The sequence below is a fragment of the Salmo trutta genome, chromosome 5, assembly GCF_901001165.1.
Source record: "Salmo trutta chromosome 5, fSalTru1.1, whole genome shotgun sequence".
NCBI classification, from domain to species: domain Eukaryota; kingdom Metazoa; phylum Chordata; class Actinopteri; order Salmoniformes; family Salmonidae; genus Salmo; species Salmo trutta.
The window spans coordinates 24391738-24415022 of record NC_042961.1 but is presented as its reverse complement, the minus strand read 5'-3'; positions in this window follow the sequence as shown (position 1 = coordinate 24415022).

The following is a 23285-nucleotide window of genomic DNA, read 5'->3' as shown; positions in this document are numbered from 1 at the left end:
TGCCCTCTCTGACCATTTCTTGTCCTTCTATAGCCTCTTTATGGAAAATAGAGGATCTCTGCTGTACCGTGACATTTTCTAAGGCTCCCATAGGCTCTCAGAAGGCGCCAGAATGGGGAATGATGACTCTGCAGTCCCTGGGCGAAAAACAGTAGGGCATTTGGAAAGTGGTCAATCTGAGAACAATGACACGGGTGCGCGCGTGCATGTGAAGAGTCGATTTGACATTTTCAGTGTTTGAACAAAAACAAGGTCTCCCGGATGGAATATTATTGCTTTTTTACGAGAAAAATCGCATAAAAATTGATTTTAAACAGCGTTTGACATGCTTCGAAGTACGGTAATGGAATATTTTGAAATTTTTTGTTACGATACGCGCCGGCGCGTCACTCTTTGGATAGTGTCTTGAACGCAAGAACAAACGCAGCTATTTGGATATAACTATGGATTATTTGGAACCAAAACAACATTGCGTGTTGAAGTAGAAGTCCTGGGAGTGCATTCTGACGAAGAACAGCAAAGGTAATCCAATTTTTCTTATAGTAAATCTGAGTTTGGTGAGTGCCAAACTTGGTGGGTGTCAAAATAGCTAGCTATGATGGCCGGGCTATCTACTCAGAATATTGCAAAATGTGCTTTCACCGAAAAGCTATTTTAAAATCGGACATAGCGATTGCATAAAGGAGTTCTGTATCTATAATTCTTAAAATAATTGTTATGTTTTTTGTGAACGTTTATCGTGAGTAATTTAGTAAATTCACCGGAAGTTTTCGGTGGGTATGCTAGTTCTGAACGTCACATGCTAATGTAAAAAGCTGTTTTTTGATATAAATATGAACTTGATTAAACAAAACATGCATGTATTGTATAACATAATGTCCTAGGAGTGTCATCTGATGAAGACCATCAAAGGTTAGTGCTGAATTTAGCTGTGGTTTTGGTTTTTGTGACATTATATGCTAGCTTGAAAAATGGGTGTGTGATTATTTCTGGCTGGGAACTCTCCTGACATAATCTAATGTTTTGCTTTCGTTCTAAAGCCTTTTTGAAATCAGACAATGTGGTTAGATAAAGGAGAGTCTTGTCTTTAAAATGGTGTAAAATAGTCATATGTTTGAAAAATTTTAGTTTTGGGATTTTTGAGGAGTTTGTAATTCGCGCCACGCTCTATCATTGGATATTGGCGAGGCGTTCCGCTAGCGGAACATCTAGATGTAAGAGGTCCTGGAGTGGCCTAGCCAGTCTCCAGACCTTAATCCCATAGAAAATCTGTTGAGGGAGCTAAAGGTTCGAGTTGCCAAACGTCAGCCTCGAAACCTTAATGACTTGGAGAAGATCTGCAAAGAGGAGTGGGACAAAATCCCTCCTGAGATGTGTGCAAACCAGGTGGCCAACTACAAGAAACGTCTGACCTCTGTGATTGCCAACAAGGGTTTTGCCACCAAGTACTAAGTCATGTTTTGAAGAGGGGTCAAATACTTATTTCCCTCATTAAAATGCAAATCATTTTATAAAATTTTTGACATGCTTTTTTCTGGATTTTTTTGTTGTTATTCTGTCTCTCACTGTTCAAGTAAACCTACCATTAAAATTATAGACTGATCATTTCTTTGTTAGTGGGCAAACGTACAAAATCAGCAGGGGATCAAATACTTTTTCCCCCACTGTATGTTTTGTAGTATGAATGACTTAAATAGGTTTTATTTTTAAATAACAGTTTAATTTCTGTTATTTTAAAGTGTTTTACATGGTGCCAAAGTCCAGGCACACCATTCCCACCACAAGTCAAGAATGATCCATCTCCTCTGATAGTTACTAGTAACTAGCAATGTGTTGATAGTAACGTACACAAATAGATAATAATATTGTATCTAATAACACTGTATCTAGACCCTTTTATCTTATTCTCAATCTTTCTATACTGCCCACTTCTTCAAACAACTCCAAAAGACTGATAAAGAAGGTCTGTGTGGATTCCATTGTCCTCAGTTCCTGCAGTAGTTGAACTTTCCCTTGTTCCCATTCATTCCCATTGTACTTCAGATTGCATTCGCCCGATAACCTGCCCGTGTGAGAAATTCACCTCTGGAGGCTACTACAGTAACACCCCACCTCCGTCCCCAATGGCACCATAGTCCCTTTGTAGTGCACTACTTTAGATGGGCCCTGGTCAGTATAGTGCACTGTAAAGGGAACAGGGTGCCATTTGTGATGCAGCCACTGTCATATAAGAAGAGTGGATCTCAGTGGGAGAGACTTTGTGTCTACTGCAGGGGAGAGGAGTTGAGAAGAGCTGACCATAAACACTGAACAAAAATATAAATGTAACATGCAACATAAATACAACATGAATTCATTAGGCCCTAATATATTGATTTCACATGACTGGGAATACAGATATGCATCTGTTGGTCACAGACATCTTCAAAAAAAGGTTGGGGCGTGGATCAGATAACCAGTCAGTATGTGGTGTGACCACCAGACATCATGCAGCGAGACACAACTCCTTCGCATAGAGTTGGTCAGGCTGTTCATTGTGGCCTGTGGAATGTTGTCCCACTCCTCTTCCTTCAACGGCTGGGCGAAGTTGCTGGATATTGGCGGGAACTGGAACATGCTATTGTACACATTGATTCTCAATGGGTGACATGTCTGGTGAGTATGCAGGCCATGGAAGAACTGGGACATTTTCAATTTCCACAAATTGTGTACAGATCATTACGACATGGGGCTGTGCATTATCATGCTGAAACGTGAGGTGATGGTGGAGGATGAATGGTACGACAATGGGCCTCAGGGTCGTGTCACGGTATCTCTGTGCATTCAAATTGCCATCGATAAAATGCAATTGTGTTCGTAGCTTATACCTGCCCATACCATAACCCCACCGCCACCATGGGGCACTCTGTTCACAACATTGACATCAACAAACCGCTCACACAAACAACGCCATACACACTGTCTGCCATCTGCCCGGTACAGTTAAAATCAACTAGTGTTAAAATCAATAGTGCCCCCTACACTAGGGTAGGGGGCACTATTTTCACCTCCGGATGAAAAGTGTGCCCAAAGTAAACTGCCTGCTACTCAGGCCCAGAAGCTAGGACATGCATATAATTGGTAGATTTGGATAGAAATCACTCTACAGTTTCCAAAACTGTTAAAATAATGTCTATGAGTATAACTGAACTGATTTGGCAGGCGAAAACCTGAGAAAAATCCATCCAGGAAGTGGGATTTGTTTTTATTTTATAGTTTTCTATTGAATGCCTTTACAGTATCCATTGACTTAGGACTCAAATTGCACTTTCTATGGCTTCCACTAGATGTCAACAGTCTTTATAAATTGTTTCAGGCTTGTATTCTGAAAAATGAGGGAGTAAGACCACTTGAGTGGACACTTGAGTGGACCATTCAGTGTCCCAGAGGTTTTTCATGTGCACGACCGAGAGCATGCCTTTCTTATTTTCCTTTTATATTGACGAAGCTTTTGTCCGGTTGAAATGTTATTGATTATTATGACTAAAAACAACCTGAGGATTGATTATAAACATCGTTTGACATGTTTCTACGAACTTTACTGATACTTTTCGGATTTTTCGTCTGTCTGTTGTGACTGCCTTTTAGCCTGTGGATTACTGAACAAAACGCACGAACAAAACAGAGGTTTTTGGATATAAAGAGGGACTTTATCGAACAAAACAAACATTTATTGAGTAAATGGGAGTCTTGTGAGTGCAACCATACGAAGATCATCAAAGGTAAGTGATGAATTTTATCACTATTTCTGACTTGTGTAACTCCTCTACTTGGCTGGTAACTGTTTGTAATGATTTGTCTGCTGGGCGCTGTTCTCAGATAATCGCATGGTTTGCTTTCGCTGTAAAGCCTTTTTGAAATCTGACAACGTGGTTGGATTAACAAGAAGTTAATCTTTAAACCGATGTATAACACTTGTATGTTTTATTAATTTTTATAATGACTATTTCTGTTCTGGAATTTGGCGTTCTGCAATTTCACTGGATGTTGGCCAGGTGGGACTGTAGCGTCACCCCCCTAGAGAGGTTAAAACCGGGATTCATCCTTGAAATGCATACTACTTCAACATGCCAGTGGCCATCGAAGGTGAGCATTTGCCCACTGAAGTCGGTTATGATGCCGTCAGGTCAAGACCCTGGTGGGGACGATGAACACGCAGATGAGCTTCTGACAGTTTGTGCAGAAAGTCGGTTGTGCAACCCCACAGTTTCATCAGCTGTCCAGGTGGTTGGTCTCAGAAAATCCCGCAGGTGAAGAAGCCAGATGTGGAGGTCCTGGGCTGGTGTGGTTACATGTGATCTGCGGTTGTAAGGCCGGTGGGACGTACTGCCAAATTCTCTAAAACGACATTGGATGTGGCTTATGGTAGAGAAATGAACCTTCAATTATCTGGCAACAGCTCTGCTGGACATTCCTGCAGTCAGCATGCCAATTGCACACTCCCTCAACTTGAGACATCTGTGGGATTGTGTTGTGTGACAAGACTGCACGTTTTAGAATGGCTTTTTATTGTCCCCAGCACAAGGTGCACCTGTGCAATGATTGTGCTGTTTAATCAGCTTCTTGATATGCCACACCTCTCAGATGGATGGATTATCTTGGCAAATGAGAAATGCTCACTAACAGGGACTTAAAGAATGTGTGCACAAAATTTGAGAGAAATAAGCTTTTTGTGCGTATGGAACATTTCTGGGATCTCAGCTCATGAAACATGTGATCAAAACTTGTTGCATTTATATTTTTGTTCACTATACATAAGTGTCTCTGTAGGAGGACATTGAGGCTTGTAGGGGAAAGTTCAACGTGTTTTTGCCAATGTGTTTGATGCAACAGACACAAGCTCCATAATGTCTTCCTCAGCTGTTTCTGCTGTCCAGGGTGGTGAGGGCTGTATGGTGGTGGGGTTAGGAGGGGGAAATGAGGGGGGTGGGAAATGGGGGTTCACCGCTGCTGAATCCAGATTCCTTCACAGTGGCCTCTGGAAGGTTGTGTGCATGCATGGAAAAATGTGTATCCACATGTAAACACACACACACACACACACACACACACACACACACACACACACACACACACACACACACACACACACACACACACACACACAAAGTCATGCAGAGCCATGCATAACACCCATGACCAGGTGCACATGGGGCAGACTAGACAGAGTGCAAAGCTGCAAAGAACACAGAGTCAGGTACATAGAGGGACGGCAGTAGCTTTGAGGTTAGAGGGATGGACCAGCTGCGGGAAGGTTGCTGGTTTAAGCACTGGGCCGGGCGACATACGAATGGAACTGAATCTGGCAGATGGAAGGCTTCTGATCCTTTATACCATCTCTTGCAGTTGTGCCCTTAAGCAAAAACATTTAACACAACACAATTTCTCTCCATCCAGGGGTGCAGCACTGTGGCTGACCCTGTGCCTCTCAATGTGTGTGAGTGTGTGTGTCTGCATATCTGGTGGAGTTGGGAATGGGAGAATGCACATTTTCATTCTAATCAATAGGCAAAAGTCATAAAAAACAAAACATGCAGGACAGTCGGACAGAACCCCCCCCCCCCCCCCTCCCCACACACACACACACACACACATCCAACGGTACTTCTCTCCCTTTTCGCTCCCGCCAAAAGGCCAGAGATACAGAGACACATCTCACTGGGCACAGACGTCAGTTCAACGTCTAGTTTTTGAATTCAACGTGAAATCAACAAAACATTTCCCCATGTCATTTCCCCAGGACAATCAGCTGTCCGTCCTGTCTCCCAGTAGTGCTGTCTTAGGCGTCTCACAGTACGGACATTGCAATTTATTCCCCTGGCCACATCTGCAGTCGTCATGCCACCTTGCAGCATGCCTAAGGCACATTCACGCAGATGAGCAGGGACCCTGGGCATCTTTCTTTTGGTGTTTTTCAGAGTCAGTAGAAAGGCCTCTTTAGTGTCCTAAGTTTTCATAACTGTGACCTTAATTGCCTACCGTCTGTAAGCTGTTAGTGTCTTAACGACTGTTCCACCGGTGCATGCTCATGAATTGTTTTTGGTTCATTGAACAAGCAAGGGAAACTTTGTTTAAACCCTTTACAGTGAAGATCTGTGAAGTTATTTGGATTTTTACGAATTATCTTTGAAAGACAGGCTCCTGAAAAAGGGACGTTTCTTTTTTTGCTGAGTTTATATCTCATCTCTCTCCTGTGGTGCCCAGTGTGATTGGCTCTTCTCTTGTTGTGGTCTGGTGTGCTCAGCTGAGGGGCAGAGCAATAATTTGTTTTATCATTTACTTGTGACTATGGCGTCTAATGTAGACTAGTTAATTTGCGTTCCTTCAGAGGAACTGTTAGAATTATGTACTAAAGAAAAGCTGTTGAAGATAGCTGAACACTACCAGATTGAAATTAGTGATAAATGTCTAAAACATTCTGTTAGGATGATATTGAAGGCTAATCTGATGGAGTGGTGTACTCGTTGGTACCACTGGGGCAGCCTCTGTCGGACTCGCCACCTACCCAGCCGTCTCCCCGTTTTGTTACAATGGCCGCTCCGTCTGTTAGCCCTAGTAGTCTTTATTTTGAACAGCAGCAAGAACTGCTTCTGTTACAGCTAGAGCACGATCACGTTACAGCTAGAGCACGATCACGTTACAGCTAGAGCACGATCGCGTTACAGCTAGAGCACGATCGCGTTACAGCTAGAGCACGATCGTGTTACAGCTAGAGCACGATCGCATTACAGCTAGAGCCATTGTTACTTGTATATTGTTTACTTTACAATTCTGTGTTTCCAACTTTGTGGCAACAGTTTGGGGAAGGCCCTTTCAGCATGACAATGCCCTTGTGCACAAAGAAATGTCCAAACTGTAATGGTTTGTCGAGATTTGTGTGGAAGAACTTGACTGGCATGCACTGAGCCCTGACCTCAACCCCATCGAACACATTTGGGATTAATTGGAACGCCGACTGTGAGCCAGGTCTAATCACCCAACATCAGTGCCCGACCTCACTAATGCTCTTCCGGCTAAATGGAAGCAAGTCCCCTCAGCAATGTTCCAACATCTAGTGGAAAGCCTTCCCGAAAGAGTGGAGGCTATTATAGCAGCAAAGAGGGGGCCAACTTCACATTAATGCTCATAATTTTGGAATGAAATGTTCATCGAGCACCCAACAAGTGCTCAGCATAAGTGGGAACTCCTTCAACACTGTTGGAAAAGCATTCCAGGTGAAGCTGGTTGAGAGAATACCAAAAGTGTGCAAAGCTGTCATCAAGGCAAAGGGTGGCTACTTTGAAGAATCTCAAATCTCAACTATATTTTGATTTAACATTTTTTGGTCACTACATGATTCTGTGTTATTTCATAGTTTTGATGTCTTCACTATTATTCTACAATATAGTAAAAATAAAAACCCTGGAATGAGTAGGTGTGTCCAAACCTTTGACTGGTATTGTATATTAGTCATGGTTACCTCCACTTGACCATGCTGCCATTATGAATGTACCAGTGGAAGCTGCTGTGGGTTGGACGGCTGATAATAATGGCTGGAATGGAGTCTTTGGAACGGCATCAACCACATGGAAACCACATGTTTGATACTACTCCATTGACTCCATTTCAGCCATTTATTATGAGCCTTCCTCTCCTCAGCAGCCTCCAATGGAATGTACAGCTTCTCTGCATTGTCAGAGTTCTTTTGAATCAGAGCCACAAATCTTTACAGCCATTAGCCTACATTCAACAGACATACCACACATCCAGATAAAGTACAGATAGAACCACACGTGCATGTACACATACCCATTCACTAACCATCTCACACAGTGACTGGAACATTGCCAGTGAATGGAGTATGCTACAGCCCTTACCCTCGCACTAGAGTAATGAGACCGTTCGGCCATCTACCATAGTATGTTAGTGCCCCCTAGTGTTTGGACTGACCTGGGTGTTAGGCTCCACCGTCCATCTATGGGCTTATCTAACAGGTAGTATTAGACAGTCCCAATGGCCTTGAGTGATTCTAGCAGATGTTAATAAGGTGATAATGACTCAAACTGTTTTTCCGTGGCTGAAGATATTTTCCCAGAGTCTAAATGCACGGTCAGCTAAAAAAACAAAACACCGGCAGAGTCTGGGAAGCCAAAGGATGTGTGCTGGTTGGTGTGAGACTGATGGGGTAGTTCTCTCACTGATAGGAAATGGAGCCATTTGGTCCAAAATGCTGGGTTAGATCCCAAATGGACTCAATGTAAAAGTTGGTCCTAATAACCACAGATCTAGGATCAGTTTTCCATTTCTTAATGGGAATGAAAATATATCTGACAATGTATTAGTGGTTAGGGGAAACTTCAACCTATTCCAGTTTGGCAATGGGACAGCGTAGCAGTAATGGCGGGTATCGGGTGCCCTTTGCGTGCCCTTGTAAGTGTAGAAGGATCAGATCCTGTGACCTAGGACATGCCGGTACGCTTATAGGCACGGACACGGCTGTGTGCCACTTTCCAGAACGTTCTTAGACTCTTTTATGTATCTACACAGACATGTAAGTTTACAGTACATACCGTTAAGAACTCTCACACACACACACACATGCTCACACATGCTCAAACATACAACACAACCTGATAGACTCTCACCAACAGCACTGTGTGTCTTTTGACTGTGAAGCCACTGAATAGACACGTGTTGATGGACGTTAGACGAACAGAAGATGACATGACTGGGCTCATTATATTTCACACAGCTGTATTATTCAATCAACCTCGGTTCAAACGCAGTCCATGTATTTGCTCAAAGCATTTTGAAAAGTTTTCAAATAGTATTTACCCCCAGGTCTAGTGTCAAAGAACTTGTGTATGTGCACTCACACAAACGCAAATGCATACACTCACACACGCGCGCGCACGCACGCACGCACACACACACACGCACACACACACACGCACACACACATTTAATGTCAAGAGTGTCACTCCTCCACACACACTAATGAAATGCAGTAGAGGGGTCTGAGCAGGTGTGATGTCATCGATGTTTGTGTGTGTCTGTCTATTGCCTTTGGTCTATGTATGGTTTATACTGTCTAAAACCAAAACATCTTCTTTTTTTTATGAGAATCAAAAAAAATGCAGTAGAGCGAACCGGTAAATTGGTAAATTGAGGAATCTCGAGTACTAGGATCTCCTCCATTCCTCGATTCATCTCAGTCCCACTCGGAGGGAGAAAGGAAGCGGCAGAGAGAAAATGAGAGAGAGAGAGAGAGAGAGAGAGAGAGCGAGAGAGATATGACACAAAAATAGAGGTCTTTGGCCACACACACCAGCGGTGGGATTGGTGTCAAAAGATGGATGCGTGTGCAGAAAATAACCTCATACTTACTTTAAAATATGGTGGTGGATATTTCACATTATGGGTCTGTTTTGCTTCCACTGGTCCTAGGGCCCTTGTTAACGTCAATGGCATCATGTTGTTGCAGGAATTTTCCTCAAACATTTCAGACTTGATCGACCCTTAAAAAAACGTATTTTCATTATAATCCACATAACATTCACATTTCCTTTTGCTGCAGGATTCTTTTTCTGCTGTGTCACACTGGTTCAAATTAAGATACTACATCTGTACCAAGTATCAGGACATTTTAGCCAAAAACCTGGTTGCTTCTGCCGGGAGGCTGAAACTTGGCCACAAGTGGATCTTCCAGCAAGACAATAACCCCAAGCACACATCAAAATCCACAAAGAAATGGTTAATTGACTGCAAAATCTACATTTTGCAACGGCCATCTCAGTCTCCGGACCACTGAAAACCTGTGGTTTGAATTGAACAGAGCAGACCGAAGGATATCAAGGATCTGGAAAGATTCTGTATGGAGGAATGGTCTCAGATCCCTCCCAATGTGTTCTCCAACTCAGAAAACATTTTATAGAAAGGCTCAGAAACATTATCCTCTCAAGGGGAGGGGATTCAAAACAGGTATTGAAAACAGGGGGTGTCAATCATTTTGACAAAAATATATTACTTATCCGAGCGATTGTATTTGTATTATTTATCGAGGGTTCCATTCATTTTGGAGGTGAATGAACACTGGAAAGAATTATACTGGGAAAATGTACACATTTTGTATTAAAAAAAAACATCCTAGATTGAGAGCTTGAAGGCGTATCCAATGCATCTCTGGTACACAATAGTATACAAGTACTCAAGTACCGCATGTATTTGCTGAAGAGGTTGTAGGCCTTATGAGTCATAACACTACCCATGTATTAGAACACACAAGGGTTGCTTCTGTGAAAAACAACCACACCCTACCCTTTGGTACTGGACTTAGTAATGCTATTCAAACCAGCTACTTCACAGTCCTGTTGACGTAGCCATTAAAGGTTAGAATGGGTTTAAAATGAAAACCAGGGGGATTATTTGTCTTGGATTGGATGTGCCCTTTAAAGTATACACTTCATTTGGGTTAAACACTTTTCCCTGGGTACGTGAACATCCAGCTACAGGTTGTTGGTTGCCTTACAGAGGGTCCATGTGGATGAGAATATACTGGAGCACGCATACATACACACTTGCAGGCGGAGCAGGGTGTCTGAGCGCGAGCGCCCCCGAGCCATGGAGCATGTCGGAGCGGGAGAGCTCGCCTCAGGCCTTTGAGAGTGAGTGCGAGCGATAGAGAGAGAGAGAGAGAGAGAGAGTGCGGAGCATATATCCCACTGGGCACGGACGTCAATTCAACATCTATTCCGCGTTAGTTCAATGTAATTTCATTGAAATGACGCGGAAACAACGTTGATTCAACCGGTGTGCACAGTGGGATGTGTTTAATTGCATTCACTGAGAACTATAAATACGGCAAAGCTTGGGCCTGCCCGATCCCTGATCTGTCATGCCATTACCCCCGTGATTTCAACGTTCCCTAATCTTCTTCCTTTCTCCAGGTTGATATTTCAAACCTGAAGTCTGTTTTAAGGTATATTTACGATGTCATTTGATTTTGGGACAGATCAATACTGCTAAGTGGACACCAGTAGCGGTGCGTGGGTAAAATCACTGGGGAAGCCAAGCCAGACAAAAATGCTGTGTTACAAACCTGTGTTGTGATAATTGTGTTGTTTGCTCTATAACCTGTTAGTTCAAATGCCTTGCCACCATGATATGTAGGCCTAAAGGTCAAGACAATAAGACACAGTGGCAAAATATATTCAACCACACCCTTGTTTCATCACAAAACTGGAGAGTAACATCTGTCTGGTGAAGTCCACAAAGCCTATTTCATGTAACAAACAGTGACATGACCTACAGCACGGTCAAGCAAGTTAATGTTTCCGACATTTTCGGACCACTAAACAGCTATTGATTTAGAACCACGGAGAGTTACCGCAAGTCGCAAAGAAAACCGGAGCTGCCTCCACTTTTCCAGCACCATTTCAACTTCAACATTTCAACATCATCAAACAACCTATTCTTAGTCTAATACGGTGACAACTAAAAGACATCAAAAACGACAATAATTAGTCCAATCGACGTAAGCTAAATATGATGTGGCTGTCCATGGTTCTGATTTGTGTGTGCGTGCGTTCGTTCATGCAAGTAGAAAAAACATGTTGACTCACCCTATGCCAAATCAAATCAAATCACATTTTATTAGTCACATCCGCCGAATACAACAGGTGTAGACCTTACAGTGAAATGCTTACTTACGAGCCCCTAACCAACAATGCAGTTAAAAAATACGAATAAGAAATGAAAGGAACAAGTAATTAAAGAGCAGCAGTAAAATAACAATAGCGAGACTGTACAGGGGTACAGGTACAAAGTTAATGCGCAGGGGCACCAGTTTCATGTTGGCTAAAGGGTCTTTCACTCTGTCATACAGTACACACTTTTATTATTTGTTGTCCTAGGCTACCTGGCTAAAATGCTTGCTCGCTAGCCTAACTTCCTTTCATGGGCAACAATGAGCCAGCTAGTTAACATTGGCCCACTATATCTACAGTAGCTATATTTTGAACTTCCATCCTTTCAGGCCAGGGGCACAATGTATGAAGTCCAAATCCCTATCTCCATCCATGGCTAATTTAGGAAAGAGACAACTTTAGCTAGCTAGCCACAGGAGGACATTGACACAATGAGATGTAACAATAAAAATGTTTTCTGCCAATAACAGTTTGCTTTTGATTTGATGTGATTGGTATGAAGCCAAATCCAAACTGGCTTCCCTTGACACTTTTTTTTGTTGCGCCTGGACTATTCACAGTTGAGCTCACTCAGTTTAGCTCAACGCAGATTGTTTAAAAATTTTTTTATAATAGCCAAAGAAAGCGAAATGCTCACTGGCTTCCCTTGCATTCAATGGTACGGGCGGCAACAATGTCATACTCTTTTTAACCAGACAGCATCAGGTAGATGGGCTACACATACGGAGACAGAGGGGCGCTGTTTCGCTGTATGCTTTCTTCGGTGAGACATTCAGCCTCTTGTGAATTCAAGGAAAACTATGAAACACAGAGAGACAAATGATACCTTATTTATTTATTATTTTTTATTACTTGGCATCCATGAATACACGATACTGGTACAAACACACACACATACACAGGCAAACACACAAGCACACACACATAAAACACTCACGCACGCACGCACGCACGCGCACACACACACACACACACACACACACAGACACACACACAGACACACACACACACACACACAGACACACACACACACACACAGACACACACACACACACACACACACACACGCACACACTGATTGCTACACCCTATTACATCCAGTCATATTTTTTTTCTCAGCGGTATAACGACGTCTTGGCAGATTGTTGGAACGGTGTTTAAAGTTCTTCCAGATGGACTGTTGACGTTTCCTTGAAAATAACTCCTTGTTTTATTGAGGCCAACTGCAGTCAGCTCCAGTGAGGGCCTAGTGGCCGAGCCGAGGGAGTCGGTGGAGGAACGGGAAAGAAAGTGAACCTATGTCTTTCCCCAAGCCCTTTCCAACAAACTGGTGAAGGCTGTCATGCACCGTATATACTGAATGAATTGGCTACGCGGTTGTTATTGTGCTTCCCAGCACTAACATTCTGAGACACATTTTGAAAGTCGCAATGAAGAGTTGTTCTGTAAAGTGAGCTCAGCCCCAAGTAGTCGTCTGTAGAATTTCTGTCATAACATTTGGCGCTGAAGATGGGGAAAGGAGTCTGCCACTGGTTGCCTAACCAGGGGAGTGGAAACTAATGAAGCAGGAAGGAGTGCGTTACGGTATCTGGTAGTCTTATCAACCATCTAGTCCTCCAGTCCATCCACATCCAGTTCACCTCTCCTCCTCTTCGCTATCTTGACAGAGCGTTCATTAGCCTTCTCTCCTGGCCTGTTCTCCAGTGGGGCTGGGGAGTGATGAATTTTCTATTTACCCGAGCACAAACTGTAAAATAAATACAGTCTCACGTCAGAATTAGATATTCATCCATGTTTCTCAAACGTCAAATTTCTAAGTTGTTCCAGACGTCAAATTTCTATGATTTTTAACGTTAAGTTTGGGCCTTAACTCCAAATGTGCCACCCGCCATCCCCTAGTTGCCCCCTAGTGGACGGTTTCCACGTCGTCCTCAGACACGGATGGACGTCAAATACTGACTTGTATCACGGGTGACCTGGCTGAGGGTCCCATCGCCCATAACTCAGGGCTGATTTAGACAGCTCGTCCAGGCCGGGCCCCTGTGCCCTCAGACTGGGTCACATTGGACAGAACATGCACATGGAGAGAAACAAGCAAAGGAAGGTGTTTTATCTTACTAATGCGTTGTATTCCAGGATGCATTACAGGATCCTCCCTACACACACACACACACACACACACACACACACACACACACACACACACGCATGCGCACGCGCACATACACACACGCGCACACACACCCACACACCCACACTCGAACGCACGGGCACACACACACACACACACACACACACACACACACACACACACACACACACACACACACGGTCACTCTGAACATAGGCACTCTCATCAACCGTACATACAGCTATTCACAGAAAGATACATAAACACAGGAAAGACAACGCTTAAACCCTCCTGAGAATAAAGATTCCTCTGCTAATAGTCACGATGTTTACACTGTCTCTCCAAGTGCAGGGTAGTGATCAGAGGCCGATGTAGGTTTCTCACACATGGGTCATGTTTGTGTGTGTGTGTGTGGAGAGAAGGGAGGACATGGTAAGGGTCAACCTACTTTATAACGTGCATGTGGTTCACTGCTGTAATACTACCAAAATAAATCTTATTCATATACATACCTACGAGTCAGCTTCACCTGAACTGTTTATTTTCATCGGGATTCACACCCTGATGAATGCTATTTGCTGCTGTCTTTATTATCATTCCAGATGGGGGGCAATTTTGGGTTTTGAATAGAAATAACAGCGCAGCTCCCTGAGTTCATAGCTAAAAAACAAATGGAGAGAAAAGCGATCCGAAAAATAATATTTGTTTTCAGTATCATGATTGTAGACCATAGCTAATGGCTCTATTGAGCTTTTAAACATAACAACACCACAAATCAAACATAGACAGTAAGACAAGCACACATGCGCACACAGGGACATAGAACACACACTCACAGAGAATGCGTCAGACTGCAGTAGTTGTTTAAAGCCGCTGGAGTGTAAACAGGAAATGGCTCTACTAAAGAGCCATAGATTCGTCCTCAGGTCTCCAACAGCCTCTAGTACTGCTACGGAGAACAATACAGCTGGGCACTAAGCCACTAAAAAGACACACAGCCATTTGTCAGCATGTCAAGGCAATACCTGTCCTCTAAGTGCGTGTGTGTGAGCGTGTGTGTGTTTGTTCGCACAGCCGCGTGTGTGCGCCGGTGGTGATGGCTCTGCGGGCTGCTGTGTATGTCTGTGGTTTTCCAGTGTCTGTAAGGAGGACGGCAACAAACAAACTTGTGGTTTCTCCCTAAGAATGGAGCAATTTCCTGGTACACAGCAGGACAAACTCCTGAACAAGTTTGGACAGGGGGGAGACCCAGCCTTGTTCCACACAGCAAGGACATCTCCTCTGGCCTTACAGGAAATGACAGACACTGTGGTATTGTGAACTCTGTGACTTCTGGCCTTGGATTCTGGCCCTGGCCACTCCCTGGCACTCTGAACAGTGAAACCGCACTTGAAATAGAGAGTGACTAAAAGGCCTTGGCAGTCTTTGAATGGCAAAGCCTGATGGCAACAATATAATGTATGCTATGATTCATATTATTTTGGCGGAGCAAAGGGAAAAGAACACAGAATACTGTTTGTGTTTTGACTGGCTGTGAGTCGTGTCTGTTAAAATAGCAGTCAATCTGGATGTTTTAGAACCTTAGGGCATAGGTGACTCAGGCAAGGATATGCATATATTCTGGCAAAAACAAACCACAGTACTTAATGTGCCATATTCATTTTTTAATTAATTTTTATGAAGTACACTTGACTTGTACACTTCATTTTCAATGGATTTGTAATTCGGTTTGTTGGTTTAGGAGTAAAGAGTCCTTTTCCTAGTGTATGAAACCTCCTACTATGGTCTATCCTCACCTTCTCCTTGGCGGGGAGTCAGGCAACACAGGGATTTTAACTGGAGATCAACGCTTCATGTTCACACATACAGTGCATAGGGAAAGTTTTCAGACCCCTTGACTTTTTCCACATTTTGTTATGTTACAGCCTTATTCTAAAATGGATTAAATAAATCAAAATCCTCAGCAATCTACAACAACACCCCATAATGACAAAGCGAAAACAGATTTTTTTTGCTAGTTTATTAAACAGAAAAACAGAAATACCTTATTTACATATGTTTTCACCCCTTTTGCTATGAGACTAAAAATTAAGCATAGTTGCATCCTGTTTTCATTGATCATTAGAGCAAAAACCAAGCCATGAGGACAAAAGGATTGTCCGTAGAGCTCCGAGACAGGATTTTGTCAAGGCACAGATCTGGGAAAGGGTACCAAAAAATGTCTGCAGCATTGAAGGTTTCCAAGAACACAGTGGCCTTGATCATTCTTAAATGAAAGATGTTTGGAACCACCAAGACTCTTCCTAGAGCTGGCTGCACGGCCAAACTGAGCAATCGAGGGAGAAGGTATATAACCCATCTGTAAATAGCCCATCCAACTACCTCATCCCCATACTGTATTTATTTATTTATTTTGCTCCTTTGCACACCAGTATCTCTATTTGCACATTCATCTTCTGCACATCTATCACTCCAGTGTTTAATTGCTATATCGTAATTACTTCGCCACTATGGCCTAGTTTATTGCCTTACCTCCCTTATCTTACCTCATTTGCACACACTGTATATATACTTTTTCTACTGTATTATTGACTGTATGTTTGTTTATTCCATGTGTAACTCTGTGTTGTTGTATGTGTCGAACTGCTTTGCTTTATCTTGGCCAGGTCGCAGTTGTAAATGAGAATTTGTTTTCAACTAGCCTTCCTGGTTAAATAAAGGTGAAATACACTGCTCAAAAAAATAAAGGGAACACTTAAACAACACATCCTAGATCTGAATGAAAGAAATAATCTTATTAAATTATATATATATAGTTGAATGTGCTGACAACAAAATCACACAAAAATAATCAATGGAAATCCAATTTATCAACCCATGGAGGTCTGGATTTGGAGTCACACTCAAAATTAAAGTGGAAAACCACACTACAGGCTGATCCAACTTTGATGTAATGTCCTTAAAACAAGTCAAAATGAGGCTCAGTGGTGTGTGTGGCCTCCACGTGCCTGTATGACCTCCCTACAATGCCTGGGCATGCTCCTGATGAGGTGGCGGATGGTCTCCTGAGGGATCTCCTCCCAGACCTGGACTAAAGCATCCGCCGACTCCTGGACAGTCTGTGGTGCAACGTGGCGTTGGTGGATGGAGCGAGACATGATGTCCCAGATGTGCTCAATTGGATTCAGGTCTGGGGAACGGGCGGGCCAGTCCATAGCATCAATGCCTTCCTCTTGCTGGAACTGCTGACACACTCCAGCCACATGAGGTCTAGCATTGTCTTGCATTAGGAGGAACCCAGGGCCAACCGCATCAGCATATGGTCTCACAAGGGGTCTGAGGATCTCATCTCGGTACCTAATGGCAGTCAGGATACCTCTGGCGAGCACATGGAGGGCTGTGCGGCCCCCCAAAGAAATGCCACCCCACACCATGACTGACCCACCACCAAACCGTTCATGCTGGAGGATGTTGCAGGCAGCAGAACGTTCTCCACTGCGTCTCCAAATGCTGTCACGTCTGTCACATGTGCTCAGTGTGAACCTGCTTTCATCTGTGAAGAGCACAGGGCGCCAGTGGCGAATTTGCCAATCTTGGTGTTCTCTGGCAAATGCCAAACGTCCTGCACGGTGTTGGGCTGTAAGCACAACCCCCACCTGTGGACGTCGGGCCCTCATACCACCCTCATGGAGTCTGTTTCTGACCGTTTGAGCAGACACATGCACATTTGTGGCCTGCTGGAGGTCATTTTGCAGGGCTCTGGCAGTGCTCCTCCTGCTCCTCCTTGCACAAAGGCGGAGGTAGCGGTCCTGCTGCTGGGTTGTTGCCCTCCTACGGCCTCCTCCACGTCTCCTGATGTACTGCCCTGTCTCCTGGTAGCGCCTCCATGCTCTGGACACTACGCTGACAGACACAGCAAACCTTCTTGCCACAGCTCGCATTGATGTGCCATCCTGGATGAGCTGCACTACCTGAGCCACTTGTGTGGGTTGTAGACTCTGTCTCATGCTACCACTAGAGTGAAAGCACCACCAGCATTCAAAAGTGACCAAAACATCAGCCAGGAAGCATAGGAACTGAGAAGTGGTCTGTGGTCTCCACCTGCAGAACCACTCCTTTATTGGGGGTGTCTTGCTTATTGCCTATAATTTCCACCTGTTGTCTATTCCATTTGCACAACAGCATGTGAAATTTATTGTCAATCAGTGTTGCTTCCTAAGTGGACAGTTTGATTTCACAGAAGTGTGATTGACTTGGAGTTACATTGTGTTGTTTAAGTGTTCCCTTTATTTTTTTGAGCAGTATATATATATATATATATATATATATATATATATATATATATATATATATATTTTTTTTTTTAAAGGGCCTTGGTCAGGGAGGTGACCAAGAACCTGATGGTCACTCTGACAGAGCTCTAGAGTTCCTGTGTGGAGATGGGAGAACCTTCCAGTAGGACAACCATTTCTGCAGTACTCCACCAATCAGGCCTTTATGGTAGAGTGGCCAGACAGAAGCCACTCCTCAGTAAAAGGCACATGACAGCCCGCTTGGAGTTTGCCAAAAGGCACCTAAAGACTCTCAGACAATGAGAAACAAGATTCTTTGGTCTGACAAAACCAAGATTGAACTCTTTGGCCTGAATGCCAAGCGTCACATCTGGAGGAAACCTGGCACCATCCCTACGGTGAAGCATGGTGGTGGCAGCGTCATGCTGTGGGGATGTTTTTAGCGGCAGGGACTGGGAGACTAGTTAGGATCGAGGCAAAGATGAATGGAGCAAAGTACAGAGAGATCCTTGATGAAAACCTGCTCCAGAGTGCTCAGGACCTCAGACTGGGGTGAAGGTTCACCTTCCAAAAAGACAACGACCCTAAGCACACAGCCAAGACAATGCAGGAGTGGCTTCGGGACAAGTCTCTGAATATCCTTGAGTGGCCCAGTCAGAGCCCTGACTTGAACCCGATCGAACATCTCTGAAGAGACCTTGAAAATAGCTGTGCAGTATCACTCCCCATCCAACCTGACAGAGCTTGAGAGGATCTGCAGAGAAAAATGGGAGAAACTCCCCAAATACAGGTGTGCCAAGCTTGTAACGTCATACCCAAGAAGAGTTGAGGCTGTAATCGCTGCCAGAGGTGCTTCAACAAAGTACTGAGTAAAGGGTCTGAATACTTATGTAAATGTGATAATTCAGGTTTTATTTTTAATAAATTAGCAAACATTTCGAAAATCCTGTTTTTGCTTTGTCATTATGGGGTATTGTTTGTAGATTGATGATGGAAAAAACGATTTAATCAATTTTACAATAAGGCTGTTATGTAACAAAATGTTAAAGTTAAGGGGTCTGAATATTTTCCGAAGGCACCGTACAGTATAACACACACATAAATCACTCATGAACCAAGGCCCCCATCCACACACCGCCTTCATATTACCTAATCCATTACAGATCACTTTAGAGTAAACCCTCAGAACATTTCATTTGAAGTGCGGCTAACTCGTTTCAAAACAGCAAATCAAAAATATTTGTATAGCTTATTTGACCACGGTCATGATTGAAATCTTTCTTCTTTTCAAGACTTTATCTGTGAAAAAAAGCATTTTATTCTGCCCAGTGAAACAAAGAGCCCCTGTGTGTCTAAGGACTCTGGCGATTAGGATTAACCCTTTTATTGCTGAGTAGTTATCAGGAGAGAGCGTTTGGATAGAAAGCAGAGGAAAGGGAGAAAACATTCCCTTACTTCTAGCCATATCCTGGTGACGTAAACACAAGGTTTAATAGGTCTGGAAACCCTTCTGAACTGTCAGCAACACAATAGCTAATACTGTGTGTGTGTGTGTGTGTGTGTGTGTGTGTGTGTGTGTGTGTGTGTGTGTGTGTGTGTGTGTGTGTGTGTGTGTGTGTGTGTGTGTGTGTGTGTGCATGCACTATGGGTACTTATCAAGACTCCTGTAACTCTGTAACCTGACTACCCTGTATCTTGTTTATGTCTGTGTTATGTTTTTGCATTTTTGTAAATTTCACATTTATTTAACCAGGGTCTCGTTTGCAACTGCGACCTGGTCAAGATAAAGCAAACCAGTTCGACACATACAACAACACAGAGTTACACATGGAATAAACAGACATACAGTCAATAATACATAATACAGACATACAGTCAAAAAATGGTCTATATACAATATGTACAAATCAGGTAGGATAAGGGATAAGGCAATAAATAGGCCATGGTGGCGAAGTAATTACAGTATAGCAATTAAACACTGGAATAGTAGATGTGCAGAAGATGAAGGTGCAAGTAGAGATACTGGGGTGCAAAGGAGCAAAATAAATAAATACATACAGTATGGGGATGAGGTAGTTGGATGGGCTATTTACAGATGGGCTATGTACAGGCGCAGTGATCTGTGAGCTGCTCTGACAGCTGGTGCTTAAAGCTAGTGAGGGAGATATGAGTCTCCAGCTTCAGTGATTTTTGCAATTCGTTCCAGTCATTGGCAGCAGAGAACTGGAAGGAAAGGCGGCCAAAGGAAGAATTGGCTTTGGGGGTGACCAGTGAGATATACCTGCCGGAGCGCGTGCTACGGGTGGGTGCTGCTATGGTGACCAGTGAGCTGAAATAAGGCGGGGCTTTACCTAGCAGAGACTTGTAGATGACCTGGAGCCAGTGGGTTTGGCGACGAGTATGAAGCGAGGGCCAGCCAACGAGAGCGTACAGATCGCAGAGGTGGGTAGTATATGGGGCTTTGGAAACAAAACGGATGGCACTGTGATAGACTGCATCCAATTTGTTGAGAAGAGTTGAGTAGAGTGTTATGTGCCAGTGACTCTAGGTGCAGATTGCACAAACAAAAGTCTGGGAGGACAAAAAGAAAACACATATCTGTCATATCCATCCACATACAGTAGAGTTATTATTTCAATATTGTCCTGGCTGTCAATGCTTTCCATGCTACACTTTACATTGGTTACAATGTGATGAGTAGAGAAATGAGCGGAGAAACAGTCATCTGCTGTGTTCCTATAAAACTTGTATTTCTTTGCCGTGTTCCTGAGGGGGAGACCCAGGTTGATTTATGAGCTCATACTGTGATTGCTCTGCTGGGGTATAAGGGAATTCAGAGCAGCAGTGATGTATGCTCCGAGATGGATTCCACTCTAATAAATGTACAGATTTGTGTGATTCTTTTGTTGGCTTTCCTTTGAACGGGCTCGGTTGTAATAAACTCAACATTCCAATGCAATTTCCTGTCTCTCTGGGTCTGACGCACCCGTAGGAGCAAACAGCCAGGGAAAGGTTTTATGATTGGGAGATGTTATCGGAGGCTTACACATACACAAGTGCACACGTACGCACAGATACACTACCGGTTAAAAGCTTTAGAACACCTACTCATTCAAGTGTTTCCTTTATTTTTACTATTTTATACATTGTAGACTAATAGTGAAGACATCAAAACTATGAAATAACACATATGGAATCATGTAGTAACCAAAAAAGTGTTACTCAAATCAAAATAAATGTTATATTTGAGATTCTTCAAAATAGCCACCCTTCGCGTTGATGACAGCTTTGCACACTCTTGGCATTCTCTCAGCCAGCTTCATGAGGTAGTCACCTGGAATGCATTTCAATTAACAGGTGTGCCTTGTTAAAAGTTAATTTGTGTAATTTATTTTCTTCTTAATGCATTCGTGCCAATCAGTTGTGTTGTGACAAGGTAGGGGGTTATACAGAAGATAGCCCTATTTGGTAAAAGACCAAGTCCATATTATGGCAAGAACAGCTGAAATAAGCAAAGAGAAACAACAGTCCATCCTTACTTTAAGACATGAAGGTCAGTCAATATGGAACATTTCAAGAACTTTCGGAGTTTCTTCAAGTGCACTCGCAAAAGCCATCAAGCGTTATGGTGAAACTGGCTCTCATGAGGACCGCCACAGGAATGTAAGACCCAGAGTTACCTCTACTGCAGAGGATAAGTTCATTAGAGTTACTAGCCTCAGAAATTGCAGCCCAAATAAATACTTCACAGAGTTCAAGTAACAGACACATCTCAACATCAACTGTACAGAGGAGACTGTGTGAATCAGGCCTTCATGGTTGAATTGCTGCAAAGAAACCACTACTAAAGGACAACAATAATAAGAAGAAACTTGCTTGGGCCAAGAAACATGAGCGATGGACATTAGACCGATGGAAACTTGTCCTTTTGTCTGGAGTCCAAATTGGAGATTTGAGATTTTTTTAATCCAACCTCCGTGTCTTTGTGAGACGAGGTGTGGGTGAATGGATGATCTAAGTATGTGTATTTCCCACCGTAAAGCATGGAGGAGGAGGTGTTATGGTGTGGGGGTACTTTGCTTGTGACACTGTCTGTGATGTATTTAGAATTCAAGGCACACTTAACCAGCATGGCTACCATAGCATTCTGCAGCGATACGCCATCCCATCTGGTTTGGGCTTAGTGGGATTATCATTTGTTTTTCAACAGGACAATGACCCAAGACACCTCCAGGCTGTGTAAGGGCTATTTTGCCAAGAAGGAGAGTGATGGAGTGCTGCATCAGATGACTTGGCCTCCAAAATACCCCGACATCAACCAAATTGAGATGTTTTGGGATGAGTCGGACCGCAGAGTGAAGGACAAGCCGCCAACAAGTGCTCAGCGTATGTGGAAACTCCTTCAAGACTGTTGGAAAAACATTCCAGATGAAACTGGTTGAGAGAATGCCAAGAGTGTGCAAAGCTGTCATCAAGGCAAAGGTTGGCTATTTGAAGAATCTCAAATATAAAATATATTTTGATTTGTTTAACACTTTTTTGTTTCCTAAATGATTCCATATGTGTTATTTCATAGTTTTATTCTACAACGTAGAAAATAGTAAAAAGAAAGAAAAACCCTTCAATGTGTAGGTGTTCTAAAGCTTTTAACCGGTAGTGTACACACACACTATTACTTGAGCATGCCCTACAGAATGAGTTGAGTGCACTTGGCCTGATGTGACCTATTGTTCCAGCCCTGAGGGAATACAGGATAAGGTTGACCAGTGTGGCAGCAAGCACCCATGAAGACTATACCCAAAACCTGCTGCTTCGACAATACTGTTCAGAGAGGCCAAGGCCTGTATTCATAAAGCTTCTCAGAGTAGGAACGGTGCTGATCTAGGATCAGTTCCCCCTGTCCATATAATCATATTCATTTTTGTCTAAAAGGCGCAACTCGGTCAGAGTAAATATACATTCATCATCCTCATGCAGTAGACGTGCTATGATAACACTGTACTGATACTGGCTGTGTAGATGTGCTCCTTTTAATTGAAGTAGCTCGAAATGACAACGCAATCGAGCAGTCCAAGCATATCCATTTTCATTCGATGAAAGACACTGAAAATGACTGATGTCGCCAAACTTACTTCTCTG